Raw genomic sequence first — 14,250 nt, forward strand, 5'->3', positions numbered from 1 at the left:
TGTATTTCATAAACTAACATTTAGGAATGAACAACACCATTGCGGTCCATGTCCCCAGCCTTTGCCAGAGTTGAATCTTTTACGTTTCTTTGAATCGTAAGGATGACCGAGGAGAAAGAAGTAGGGCTAAGAAGTCAAGTATTTCAAACTACAGTTTCTGAAGGATCAAACTACAGGATTGCCTTTATAAAAGCTGCAAAAAGAAATAAATGTAATACTATGGATTTTTAAAACCACTTGCTCAGAAGCATGTGAAATAAATTCAACTCTCATTCCACACATGAGAAGTCAATATTAGTGTGAATGTTTGAAAACAGCAATTTCAAAAATTAGGATGAGTGCAAAAAATAAATGCACAGAGAGAAAAGGCATTTTAAAAACCATCCTACACTAGTTTTATACAATATTATTTTTAATTTTGGTTAGATATAAAAATGTTCAGATTTTCATATACTGTGGATTCCTTTGTTCATATTGCTACAATTTAAATTCTGTAATCAGGTGCCTACTTTTCCGTTAGATCCATAATCTTTTGTAGCACCAATTTACTGTACTTTGCATCTTATACCTCCAGTTTTACTGATTACCTAGAAACATTTGGTAAGTCTCCTCATCATTTCGTAATGAAGCAAACTCTAAGTTCACCTAGAGTTTGAATATCTAGGTCTGAACATCATTATAAGCTGGTGTATCCCCCATAGAAATGCATAGGCAATCACCTCCAAAAAAAAAAAAAAAAGGAAAAGAAATGCATGGGCTCCTAACATAATTCTGCAGATCAGTCTCTGTGTTATGAGATGTTTATATTTGCTTATTTCTTGCTTACTGCTGTCCTAACAACCCCTTCAGAGAAAGCTCTGCTGGTTCCCGAGACTGAGAAGCATTCACAGTGACCACTAACTCAGTGCTTGCAGGCATGAAATACGAAATATGGATCCTTTTTGTTGTCTACAAATACTGAAATAAAAGCTGAGGGGAAATAAATGTAAGTCAAGGAGCCATGTGTCTTAATGGAAAATGTTCCAGATTTAATAATGGGAGCCCTGAATTCAAGTTAGAATTTTGCCCCTTTCACTTATTAGCTTTGGGACCTTAAAACAAGTCATTTGACATCTTTGAGCTTTTGTCTGCATCTCTACAATGGAAATAATACCCTCTGTTTACTACTTACTATAAGGGTTAATTCATGAAGATAAACTTACAGCAGTGAGTGAACTATAAACATTAGAATTTTTATAATTTTTAGTTTAAAACATCTGCCTCCGGGGCACCTGGGTGGCTCAGTAGGTTAAAGCCTCTGCCTTCAGCTCAGGTCATGATCTCAGGGTTCTGGGATTGAGTCCCGCGTCGGGCTCTGCTCAGCGGGGATCCTGCTTCCTCCTCTCTCTCCGCCTGCCTCTCTGTCTACTTGTGATCTCTCTCTGTCAAATAAATAAATAAAATCTTTAAAAAAAAAATCTGGCTCCAAATACATTTTCTGTCTTGCTAATGAAATAATTTCATACTATTTGAACCCAGGTTACTGATCTCAATAACTGACCAACAGAAATTCCGAGACTTACTTCCACTTCAGCCCCACAGCCTTACCAGGAAGGGGCCCTCCCTGGTAGATGTCACAGTCGTCGGTGACCTGAGGAAAGGAGCTGTCATCACACCGTGTTATAGACATGGTTTGTGATTAGAAAAAAGGGAGAGAGTGGAATATTGTCTTTGGAAGGGAGAGTTTCATTTACTCATGCCTTTATTCATTCAAACGATATTTCTACCTCTTCCCACTTGACAGCCCCTCAGAATGGTCTTAGAATTGGTACAGACAGCAGGTGTATTAACCAGTGATTCCAGCGATCTGAAAAGTGCTACAGCCACCAAGGTGTGATGGGGAAGCTCTGAACTGTGCATCTGTGGTCATTAGGACTTCTACCTGAGAAAAATGGTATTTGATCTAAAGGAGACAAGGCCAGAGGCACCTGATGGCTCAGTCAGTGAAGCATTGGCCTTCCGGTCAGGTCATGATCTCAGGGTCCTCGGATCCGGCTCCCTGATCAGCGGGGAACCTGCTTCTCCCTCTCCCTCTGCCACTCCCTCTGCTTGTGCTGTTTCATTCTCTGTGTCAAATAAAGTCTTTAAAGAAAGAAAGAAGACAAGGGCAATCAAAGCAAGAACAGTCTGTACTCAGAGACGAAGCACATAGCAGTTGGGCACTACAGGTATATATATGTTCTTTATATTAAAATTTGCTGTATGTTATGTTTTGACACCTTAAAATTTTTTTCTGGCTAGGGAGACTTAAACATTTTTGCTGGGATTGAAATTTCAGTGAAGGGTCTCACCAGGAGCATGCTTTTGACATGCAGACTTACCCATCCAGATCCGTATCTCCATCTGGCCCATACACCCAGTATCCTCTGCAATATCCCTCTGCCTTAATCACCACTGGACCAGGTACAAGGCAACCAAGGACCACCCCTTAGAGTCCATGGTAGCTTAGAGCCGCCTGGAATTATTCAGGCTAGGCAATCCTGTCTACCCTGGCCTGCCTTGCCTTCTTGCAGAAATGGAGAAACTGATAAAAGCTGTGACCTAAACTGTCCCCTTGTTCCTGTTTTGCCTCCTGACTGACACCGGTGCTTCCTTATGTGGCTCTGGGTGATGGGCATGGCATGCCTCTTATTTTTAGGACCTGTGAGTACAAGCAAGTTCATTTTCCTGAGCCTCTCCTGTGTCTCCATCACATAAAAGACATTCGGGGGTTTTGGAGGGAGAGGAGTTTGGAAAGGAAAATAAGAGCTGCATCGTTAAAAATTTTTACATCAAGCCACAGTGTATAAAGACTTTAACCAAGCGAAGTTTACCAGCTGACTACATTAACACCCCAAAGAGGGAATGAATGGACAGAGGGGGCAAGAAGGGATCTGCCACAGTCAAATCACTCTGGAATAATGGGTGGTCCGTGGACTAGGAGACTGGTGCTTCCACCCTCCATTGCTTGGCTGCATGTTTTGGTTCCTTACAAAAAAAAAAGAAAGAAAAAAGCATTGCCTATAAGACAGGCAACAAAGGGTAGTGGTCAACAACACAAAATCCAGAGCCAGACTCAGTGTATTCAATTCCTGGCTCTTACTAGCTAAGTGATTCAGAGCAAGTTACTTATCTCTCTGTGAGAAAACTTCCCCCCTCTGTAAAAGGGGGTAGTAGTACCCACCACTTAGAGTTTGGGGGAAGATTGAACGAGTTAATGAGCATACAGTGCTTCAAGGAATGCCGGGCACATAGCTAGTACTACACAAGTGTTACTGTAGTGGAAGCCACAGGAGTAAGTCCTATTAATATTTAATTCGGAAAGAAAGACCCAGATTTGTCTCTGGGGCCAGCTGGAAGGCAATGTCATATTGTTCGGAGTGCTAGAAGTAGCAGGGGACAAATTGCCCAACATAAAGCAGTCTGTAGGCTTAAAACAATAACTTGGCATCTATTAACAGTACAAAAAAGACCACGGCTGTGGGTCTGCCCAGGTCAAACAAACGGCACTGGAACGGAGTCTAGAAACGGATCTACAGTCCCTTGATCTGTGATATGCAGTGCAGTGAGGACAGCGTGGTTTTTCAATGGTCAACTGAATATCACGGCAGGAAAAAATAGAATCCTTATCCCTATGCCGCCCTTACCCAAAACCCAATTTCAGGTCGATAGTAGATATAAATGTGAAAGGCTACATGCTAAAGCCTCTAGAAGATAACGCAGGAAAATAGACTTAGAACTTTGGTGTAAGTCAAGATTTCTGAAGACCCAAAAAACACTAACCTTAAAGGAAAACGTCGGTAAGTTGGACAAAAATGAAAAGGCAAACCTCAATAGGAAAAGTATTCAGAAACGCGTTCTCTGACAAAGCACTTCCATCCAGAATAAAGACCTCATCAAATCAGTAATGAAAAGTCAGACAAACCCAACAGAAAAATGGGCAAAAGACTGCAGTATGCATTTCTCAAAAGAGGATTTCCAAAGATTCACTATGCAGGCATGGAAAGTGTTCTTTCGGGTGGCTGGCCATCTCGGTTGGATAAAGTCGCCACTAACAGCACCAGCGCTACATATCTGATCCCCAGACAGGCCAAAAGGGACATTCGTTCTTGTATTTAATAAAAATCAGTATTTAAAAAGTGCTCCATCTTACTCATCCTAAGAATACAAAGTAAAATCCATGAGGGAGTTCTCACCACAGAACTGCCAAAATGGCTACCATTAAGAAACCCAACATGGCTGCTGAGGATATGGAGCAAACGAACTTTCCAGAGCTACGTTTATTACACTAAGTGGAGGCGATCAGTCTGTAACTTTCCACTGGATTTCTTTTTATCTTAAACCATGAAAACATCTCTGCTGTGTGTGTGAAGCGGAAGGGGGACAGCAGATGGCAGTAGAGCGCACCCTAAGCCTTCCCAGGTTTTCCTCCGGGAAGCGCCGCAGATCCCCAGCCCTGCAGAGCCCAGAGACTACCACTTCACTCCTCATTTCTATTGACCCAGTTGGGGGTTGGGGGATTCCGATAATATGGTGCACTACTCTCAGGTTTTCAGCTAAGGTTTAGGAACTGAATGCTAAAAACAGAAATACACTTTCATCTTTCTCCTAGAGAGAAAAATCCTTTATTAAAATCCTTTAAAATATCCTTTAAAAAAATCCTTTTAAAATCCTTAAAAAAAATCAAACCATTCTTCAGAGTATGTAATGCCTCCTTTACAAATCTCCCCAAATGGGGACTCTATGGGACATTTTCTTTACATACCTGCCCTTCTCTTTTCATTTGTAAGGATTCCTGTAATTATGCTGGGCCCCCCAGATAATCCCCAACTCAAAATCCTTAACTTAATCTTCCAAGTTCTCCTTACCATGTAAGGTAATGTATTTACAAGTTCTGGGAATTAGGATGTAGACATCTTCAGGGGGCCCTTATTCTGTCTGTCACAAGCACTAAAAAGAAAATCTACAGGGTATAGGAACATAAAACCTGAAATAGTTTGAGTAGTCTGGAAAGGCCGGTGGAAAGGACAATTCAGCCAAGACATAAAAGATGAGCAGAAGTCAGCCAGGATGATGGGGTGGGAACGAGGGTGAAGATTTCTACACAGAAGGAACAAATTCTGCAAAGGTCCTGTGGTGGGAGCAACCTCATTTACAGAGGTCCTGGGAGCAGCTGTTTCACAGAACTGATCGTAAAGAAAGGATTTCTGAGAGTCAAAAGTACAATTTTAAAGCAAGAAAAAAAAAAAAAAAACCCCAAGTGCTTGCTTGTATCTAATTCCTATTTTTGGCTTCCCCTTCGTAGCAACCAGAGCAAGATTTTGTTTTTAGTTTTAGGTAGCTAAATTTGGTTCCACACAATGAACATTTCTCATTTTCTGGAGTCTCTCTCAAAGTCATTGTCACGTAGAGTTTGAAAGCATTGTTACTTAGAAGGTGGAGGAGACAACAAGCTCAGAAGACAAGGCTAAAGCCGATGTCTTCATCTTATTTGGGCAAGGCCTGCTCCTTGCTGTGGGCCGATCCTCATTCTGATCCTGTTTTCACATTAGCTGTTTCTTTTGCAGCTGCTCTTGTTGTCAGTTACTGAGGGGCAGAAGAGACGCAGCAGGGAAAAACAGCTGTTAGCTGAGCAGGGCATTAAAAAAAAATTAGTTTACAAACCAGTCATAGAGCTCTTTTCCTTCTCCTGTCAGTCACTATTGAACTTTTTTCTCAAGCCTGCTCTGACCAGAAATAATTGTAGCCTATTGTCTGCATGGCACTTTGATTCCCAATATTTTAATAATTATTTGGGTGTCATTCCATAGTATTCTTTTTAGCTACCTCTGTCATAAGCCCAGCAATGCCAGTTGCCAGAGAGACTCATTAAATGGACATTTTCAATGATACTTTTGTAAGTTGCTAGACCACTTTCACTCTAACCCTTGGAAAGAAAAGGATCATGAACTTTAATGCTCCACAGTATTTATCTTCGACATTAACCAAACCAGAACCCCAAGCCCATTTTTCCCAGTCTGTCTGCTCTTAATTATTATAAATCTGGTAAGAGCCCTCTTTTAATGGCTTGTTTGATGTTTTGCATGATTAGATAAAGAGGCAGAGTGGAACTGTAGCTCAGAGCAACAGCTTTGAATTCTGAGGGATCTGGACATGAATTCTCCATTTCTTTTGTGTGTGATTATAAGCAGATGCTTCAATCTCTGTGAGCCTGTTCCTCATCTCTAAAACTGCGTAATATCTGTCTCAAGAGGGTCATTGTAAGGCTCGAGAAAGATAATCCTGATCTGTTACCTGGAATAGGTAAGGGCAAAATGAGTGTTGTGCATCATTGTGATTGAATTATTATTGGATCCCCACAAAACAAATTAATGTGACATGTTACTTATTTGAATGCTTCTGTGGTATACCCAAGGCACGTGTAGACAGGAAAATCCAGAGGAGAACTGACCCAGCATAACGTTCCGGAAAAAGAGTAAGAGTTTCAACTGGCCAAAAAGCTCAATATGTAACGACATTGGGATGAGGTTGTTAATGTAATTTATGGCCCCATTAGTTGAGTATCCAAAATAAAGGAGGAAATGGCCCTATTATGTGCTGTTCACATCTTCTCCATGGTATTGTGTCTAGTTCTCAAAGTACTTGGTTTTAAGGAGCCCGATAAATTGGATTTTTTGGAGGGTGATGATCAGGATGGTAGAAGATCTAAAGATCTAGGAAGAGTAAGAGAAGGAGCTAGGAAAAAGATAAACCAGGACCATGACGGCTTTCTTCAAATATTTGTCCTATGGTAGGTGGAGTTAATATCCATATAGCTCTGATGTACAAACCAGGATCAATAAATGGAAGCTAAGAAACAGTGGATTTCAGCTTAAGAGAGGGAAGAACTATATGGTATTTCAGAGCGGCCTGAATAATAGTGGTCCCCTGTCATTCAGGTCTGCCTACAGATGCCTTAAGGCAATAAGTCTGGGATATGGAGGTGGGTTACCTGCCTTGGAGGAAGGGATGGGCCACATGGATTCCGTGGTCCTTTCCTTGCCTGCCACTTGGGTGCGCACACCACACCTTCCCAGCCAAAATCATGCGATCAAAGAAGGATGTCTTTTTGGCCTCCAGAGGGTGAGCCTCAAGAACTGAAATACCAAAAACACTCCAAGAAAATTGCCTTGCACACAGTATAAACTCAAATGTCAGAGACAAACTGGATCATACCAGGCTTCCAGTTATATAGTTCTACCATTCTGACAAATATAATTTATTCAACGATTTATGTGTCTAAGTCCATAAAGGGACAAACCTTGTCATTGGGTTTGTCCTGAGGGGTCCTGTAAATAAGAACTGTTTAGGGAAGAATCTGAAACGGAGGCAGAACAAGTGAAACCTCTGTGACTCTTCTTCCCTGTGAAAGAAATGAGTTCCAAGTTTAGACATATATTTTGTAGGCAGGTTTGAGAAAGGAGTGGAAAGTATACTGGACTGGAAGCCAAAAGTTTGGGCGTTAGTCCTCTCTCTGTTGGTTATGAGACTTGGCTAAAGCAGGTATGATTCCTGGGCTTCTGCCCCATTAGTTGCTGTCCTGGTGATCTCTTGGGCCTCTTCTATCTCTGGTTCAAAGACCCACAATGGATAATTTTCTACATGTGAAATGCTGGGTGAAGACAATTAATGTTCATATTGAGTCCAATTGTCACTGGACAAGTCATTTCACCTAAAGTTCAGATTTATGTATTTTTCAATGATAGATAACAACCTTGAGAGGACAGGTGGGCAGGATTTATAAGAAGGACAACAGTTTAAACTCAGACAATCTAGGTGAAAAGAATGTTAATGACCTTGACATTTGAACATGACCTGTAATGTAGAGTATTCTACCACAAAGCTCTGAATTACTACCCTAAAATAAGTCAAATTGCAGAAGAGCATTGCTAGCTGGTTATAGACTATTCTCCTCTTCTTTTCTACAGAACGTTGGGTTCTTTTGGGATGCATGGAATGTGTTCAGCTTGCATTGTGTAAGTGGCCATGTTTCATGGTGGTCGGTGAGAGACAAGCAGAACTCCACTAAACAGCACTTCTGAAAAGACTACCAATTTCCTCATAAAAACATAGCTGGCACATGCTTTTGGTCCTCCCCTCTTCACACCTAAAATGTGGTCATGACACCTGGAGGAGCTCAGGCATGAGGATGAAGAGCAGGGCAGTATAGAAAACAGGGTCCTCTTTTTAATTTTTTTTTAGATTTTATTTTTAAGTAATCTCTACACCCACTATGGGGCTCAAACTTAACAGCCCCACCAAGATCAGAAGTCACAGGCTCCACTGACTGAGCTAGCCAGGTGACCCAAAAAACTGGGTCCTTGATGACTATCTTGAGTGGCTCTATCAGCCCAGGGGTGCTTAAACTTATTACTGGAAACCATAAATCCCTATTTGTAGACAGGTATCTATTACACGCAACCTAATACAATCCTGATTAATAAAATACTCCTAAACCACTGCTTCCCAGTAAGCCCACATTATTTACATCAGAGTATGAATTTTGTTTGATACCTTCCAGAATGTTCTACCTCTTAAGCGATAGTACCCATTTAACCATCTCAAGTCAATGACACAGTAGAGGTTCCTCCTCTTGTATCTTCCTCTCTGCTTCTTTCTTGTAAATATGCGATTCAGTGTCAGAATTATCAAGACCCCCCAAAACAGCAAGAATAAAAGGTGCATCGGCCATGTTCCTTAAGCAACTTTTGATTAACTGACTGACTTCCAGCAGCATTGCTTAATTCAGACACATTTTACAAGAGAAAAGAAAGTATTCACTCAGTTTCTTGGGATAACCCTTAAGAGTTATACTTATCCCATAAAACTACATTTAAGCGCTAAGAAGGCAAAGAAAATATTACTAATTATTTAATTGTTATAACTAACGTATTTCATTTTAAATGTATTATCTAGTTTCTACAACTATTTACATTATAGCATATTGGATGGAGTCTCTTACAAAACTCTATTACATTTATGCATGTTTTACAGAACTCAAGAATAATTCGACAGTTTGTGTGCATACCTATTTTGCTTTGATGACATGTGATTGGTTTTATTTACGGTTTATTCAATGCTGAGTCCTTGGTCCCGATGCTCTTTTGTTATAATAATTTTCCTAGGGGGAAAATCGGTTCTATTTTATAGCAGTCCACTTAGTGATGTCGTTTCCAGAAATGCCTGCACTGCATTTAAGAACAGATGATAGGCATTTTTTCTTCTTCCTATGAGGATTTGGCTCCTATGTCCCTGCTGGAGAAAACAAGCTGCCTTCCAAATAGTGAGATCCCTTTTATCTGTGCTTTCTGTCTGTACCCTTCACTGACCATCCCCGTTCCCTTCCAAGTACTGAGGCTTGCGGCATTGCTGCAGCTTCTGCTCCCTGGGCTGGTCCTCAGACTCCCTCTGAGCATGCGTGCTGGCCGTGTCCCTGCAGCGCAGCCTCGGGCTTCTCTTTATGACTGCACAGATGCTAGCTAGCTGCTTGGCTTCTCAGAGTCTCTTCAGGTTTCCACAAGAAAGGCAATCACACCAAATATTCGGTGATTTTTTTTTTTTTTAAACTTTCTGAAGATTCAGGGGGTCCCAGTCATGGCGCAGCTCCCAACATCTCCTTTCTCATTTTGTCTCTTTCTTTCTCCCTTTCTTCTCTTCCCTTGTCCTCCCAGATTCATCCAGGAGCTCCTTGCGGTGTGACAAGCCGAACTCCAGCCTCTGCACCCAGCTTCTACCCCAAGGCAGGAAGGGTGTTTCCTAACGAAGGCAAGCGCTCCTTGGGAGGAATTCTTCTACCAATAGCTAACCAAATATGTTTCCGCCGTCTTATTACCCTTGCAATCATCACACCCCAAGAGCAGTTGCTTGCATATTTTCAGGAATAACCAGAACAAGTTCCGGCTCGCAGGATCATTGCACGATCTCGAACTTTAAACTTTATTTTTACAAGTGATAGTGCAGTAAGGGTACAAACAGAGGGCTTGGACATTTCTTCAGCTTGTGGTGGTCCCAGAAGCTAACAGTACATAGGATAAAAACAGATCTGTGAAACTCAACCCCCATCTGATATATTTACTTCTGTTACGGTCACATGTTAAGTGTTCCTAGTTTTACACACTCCAAATGAGGGAGCATGGTATCAGAGACACAGCATCTGCTACTGAAACTCAGTCGTTTCATTTCATTTAAATGAAACAAACAAACAAACAAAAACCCGATGACAAGAAAAGATGGCCCGAGTGGGTGGATCAGACTCTTCTTAGGGTCCCTTAAGAGCAAGGGTCTCAGGAAGGATCAGGAGAGACAGAGGCCCCCCAAGGCTGAAGGAATGGCCAGATTAAGAAAACTTTGTAATTACAAGATGGGAGTTGAGCTCAGCTGATAGGCAAGAGGTTAAAATAGAAACCAAACACCAAAAATGTTGCCAACAACTGGAGAAGTGATTTCTACTACAATGGGGGTTTGTTACTCTCTTTTAAAGAGAACAATTGAGCCAGCTAAGGCTAAATGTTACTAATATTATAAAAATGTGTTCTCTGTTAAAAATTACACATTCAGGGATGCCTGAGTGGCTCAGTCAGTTAAGCATCTCCCTTTGGCTCAGGTCATGATCTCAGGGTTCTGGGAGAAAGCCTCGCGTGAGGCTTTGCTCTCAGCAGGGAGTCTGCTCGGGCTTCTCTGCCTTTCTTCCTCCCTCCCACTCTGCTCTTTCCCACTGCAGACGTATGTGTGCATGTGTGTGCGCTCACTGCTGCACACTCTAAGATAAATAAATAAAATCTTAAAAAAAAATGAATTACACATTCGAATGAAAGCCATTCACCAATGTTATAATCTTCTGAAAATACCATGTCCTAAACTATTCAGATGAAATTATTAGCTTCCAGCTCCCCAACCTGTATATTATAAGTCCTGCTTCCTGTCAATATTTCTAAAGATTCCTGGTAGGGGTACACAGTGTGTGTGTGTGTGTGTGTGTGTGTGTGTGCGCGCGTGCGCGCACGTGCTTGTGCATGAGCGTGCGTGTGTGTGTGTGCTCATGTGTCACAACAGAGGACCAGAGTGTGTGGGAGGTGGGGCGGCTTCTGTTCTTCAAATCGCCTCTCACACTCACTGATTCTGCCAAATTCCTGTTTCTCATCTTCCCTCCTACAGTTACAGTTCTTGCTCTTACCTTTTTGGCCCCATAAGAACCCCTTCAATCCCCCAAAGAACTAGTAGTTCTAGACAATAATATGTAGCGAGCTTCTGCTGAAGGTCTGGAGTAACAGAGGATGGCTATATAGCGAGGCAGAGATGGAAGTCAACTTCAAGTTGAAAAGCAGGCCTTCCTGTTGGAGCTCTTTGGCCAACTCTCCCCTGTGAGGAATTTACACTGTTGTCTTTCCTGTCAGCGCTGGCTCCTTGCACTGCTGGGTCCTGCCTTCCCTTCTGCTCTGACCCTTCTCTCCTCTGTCCTCCTTTCGAGAAGCCCTCAGAATTTTCAATCAGTTCTCCTGCCAGGCGTGAGGCTCAGAACTTTTACACGGATGAAGAGTCTTGGGGAGAACAATCTGATTGGAAGTTAGGGCTAAAGGTATTATTTCAAAATCTCCTTTGTTTAGAAGAATGCCTCTTGGACCTAGATTGTATGTGGCTTGGAGTGGGGTGGGGGTCTGATGGAGGGTAGAGGAAAGGGCTGAGACCACTTTTCCTCATACAGCCACCCCTCATTTTACCACAGCAAACCCACAATCTATGTTACCTCCAGAACTATTCAGTTCTCTGTCAAAATACCTCTTTCTGGAATCTTCCTTGCAGAAATCACCTTTAAAACCCAAAGCCCCCTCCAGGTACTTCTCAAAACAAAAGACCAGCCTTGTCTCCTCCACCTTCCTGAATGCATAAGCAGCCTCAGACATTTCTTTTTAAAATAGCAATTGTTCCTTTTCAGTAAAACACAGAAAATAAAGATGATTCGTATTCAGAGTGTTCAGTCTCCATTATGTTTTTAGGATGTTGTCAAGTTTTACCATGGGGAAAAAGAAATCCTCAAATCCTGGACTTCACTGGGCCTGAGCAATCGTAGCTTACCTCCCTCGTTAGTGAAGCACAAAACAGGCCCTAAGAAGTTCTGTGGTAGGCCCAAGGTCACTGGTAAGCCCCTCCATAGAGAGCTGGGGTTAAAGCCTCTTCCACGGCTGCTGTGATCATAGTTCAATAGAGACAGGATATAATTTGTTCACCCTGCTTGCTGAATGCAACGAGTATGGCTCAGAATTCTTATAAACATGACTTACGGCCTTAAATTATATGCAAATGACACGATTAGGCATGCAAAATATGTGCATATCTATTAGCTATACTGGGGAAACTTTTCTGCCAATAGGGAAATTTGTGTTTGCATTATCAAAGGATAAACAGAGCTTTCTTTACTGCTCTGCAGATTACAATTTAAATTGCTACAGAAAAACAGCAGTAAAATCTCATGGGCCTTTGAGTCCCATCCAAACCTCAGAGTTGAAAACATGGAGGACATTAGGAGAAGGAAAAGAAAAGTGAAGTGGGGGAAATCGGAGGGGGAGAGGAAGCATGAGAGACTGTGGGCTCTGAGAAACAAAGGGTTTTGGAGGAGTGGGTTGGGGGTACGGGTGAGCCTGGAGGTGGATATTAAGGAAGGCACGCATTACATGGAGCACTGGGTGTGGTGCATAAACAATGAGACTTGGAACACTGAAGAAATAAAATTAAATTTTTAAAAAACCACATCCGGGGTGCTGGGTGGCTCAGTGGGATAAAGCCTCTGCCTTCTGCTCGGGTCGTGATCCCAGGGTCCTGGGATAGAGCCCTCCATCGGGCTCTCTGCTCCTCGGGGAGCCTGCTTCCTCCTTTCTCTGCCTGCCTCTCTGCCTACTTGTGATCTCTGTCAAATAAATAAATGAAATCTTTAAAACAAAACAAAAACCGCATCCTATAAAGTTTGAAAAGAGGAAAAAAAATCTGTTTTTCCCACCAAATAGCTGCTTATCTCTCACGTCATTAGGATGCTAGGTGACCTCTGACCCTTAAGACACTGTTCTCTAACACACACTTCTTACATATTTAAACATTTTTTCAGATCATAAAATAATTTTTATTCACTGTAAAAATTTTGGACGATACAGAGTAGTATGAAGAAAATAAACACTACCTGTAATTTCATCGCCGGAAATAACCACAGAATCTATCTTGGTATTCACTTGTTAACCCAGACATTTTTCTTTGCAGCTTACATAATATATACCATACTTACACTTTTTTTTTTTCCAATATTGGGATGTGCATTGCATTGTTGTGTAGCCAGCTTTTTAAAAAAACCTAAACTGAATAAACATATTCCCATTGTGATTAAATATTCTTCAGAAATTTATTTTAAGCTTGAATTCTAAGCCATCTTGGGAAGTTACTAATTTTTTCCTTGGGTGTCTATCATGTATACTTGAGTTATAATGTTAATAAAATTATTTTTCTCTTGTTAATCTTTTATCACGGGGGTCTCAGCTAAGAACTTACACGGAAAAAGGGAACATTATTTTCCCTACAATAATCTTCCATAAACATTTTTTCAATCCATCTCTTATTGTTAGACCTTTAGATTATTATTTATATCTAAATCCTCAACTATGTCCTAACCTCTTAGAAGAACAGACAAGCAGTTTTAGGAGCAGAGGGGAAGGACCATCTGGTGCACATACACGTAGGTACCAGAAGGTGACGCAAGAGAGCACTTTCCTCTTTCATCCTCCGTTGTCAGCTAGGGTTTCGGGCCCCACACCGCCCCCACAGCCTCCCCTCCTGTCCTTTCTAGCGTTTACCTCTCCTCTGCTCCTTTGCCCCGTCCAGCTACTTGTTCCTCATACCTTTGGCTCCGATTTTGAGATGTTCCATTTCCCCGGGGTTGTCCCGTAATGAAGCTGGTCAGGAGGTAAAGGAAGGTCGCCCTGCCTGGTTTGATCCCGGAATGATTCAGCTGCAGGACTTGAGTCCCAGTCACTTCTTTAGTGACTAGACGTTTCTTCCCCGTTGTGTGCCCAGTCCACAATTTTTACATAGTAGTAGCCTTAAAGCATTGTGCGACTTGTTAGAAAAATGACACTTCCTAAAATCCACAAACATTTAATGAGTTTCTTTTCCAGTCTAAGTGCTGAGAACCACCATTTAGCTAAAGCTTTGCAT

General features: G+C 41.8%; 1 protein-coding gene and 1 long non-coding RNA gene across 2 annotated transcripts in view; one reads left to right on the top strand and one right to left on the bottom strand.

The window, feature by feature from the left end:
* The window catches only part of TMEM67 (transmembrane protein 67), a 50,396-nt gene extending 50,118 nt beyond the window's left edge, over positions 1-278 (top strand). The window contains exon 29 of the transcript XR_004279656.1: positions 25-278. The gene's annotated coding sequence lies outside the window, so the exon portion shown is untranslated. The remainder of the gene's footprint in view (positions 1-24) is intronic.
* Positions 1-14,017, bottom strand: part of LOC116575225 — a 49,689-nt gene extending 35,672 nt beyond the window's left edge. The window contains exon 1 of the long non-coding RNA XR_004279657.1: positions 13,935-14,017. This is a non-coding gene — a long non-coding RNA (uncharacterized LOC116575225). The remainder of the gene's footprint in view (positions 1-13,934) is intronic.
* Between the last annotated feature and the right edge of the window lie 233 nt (positions 14,018-14,250).

This window comes from Mustela erminea, chromosome 16 (assembly GCF_009829155.1).
Source record: "Mustela erminea isolate mMusErm1 chromosome 16, mMusErm1.Pri, whole genome shotgun sequence".
Taxonomy (NCBI): Eukaryota; Metazoa; Chordata; class Mammalia; order Carnivora; family Mustelidae; genus Mustela; species Mustela erminea.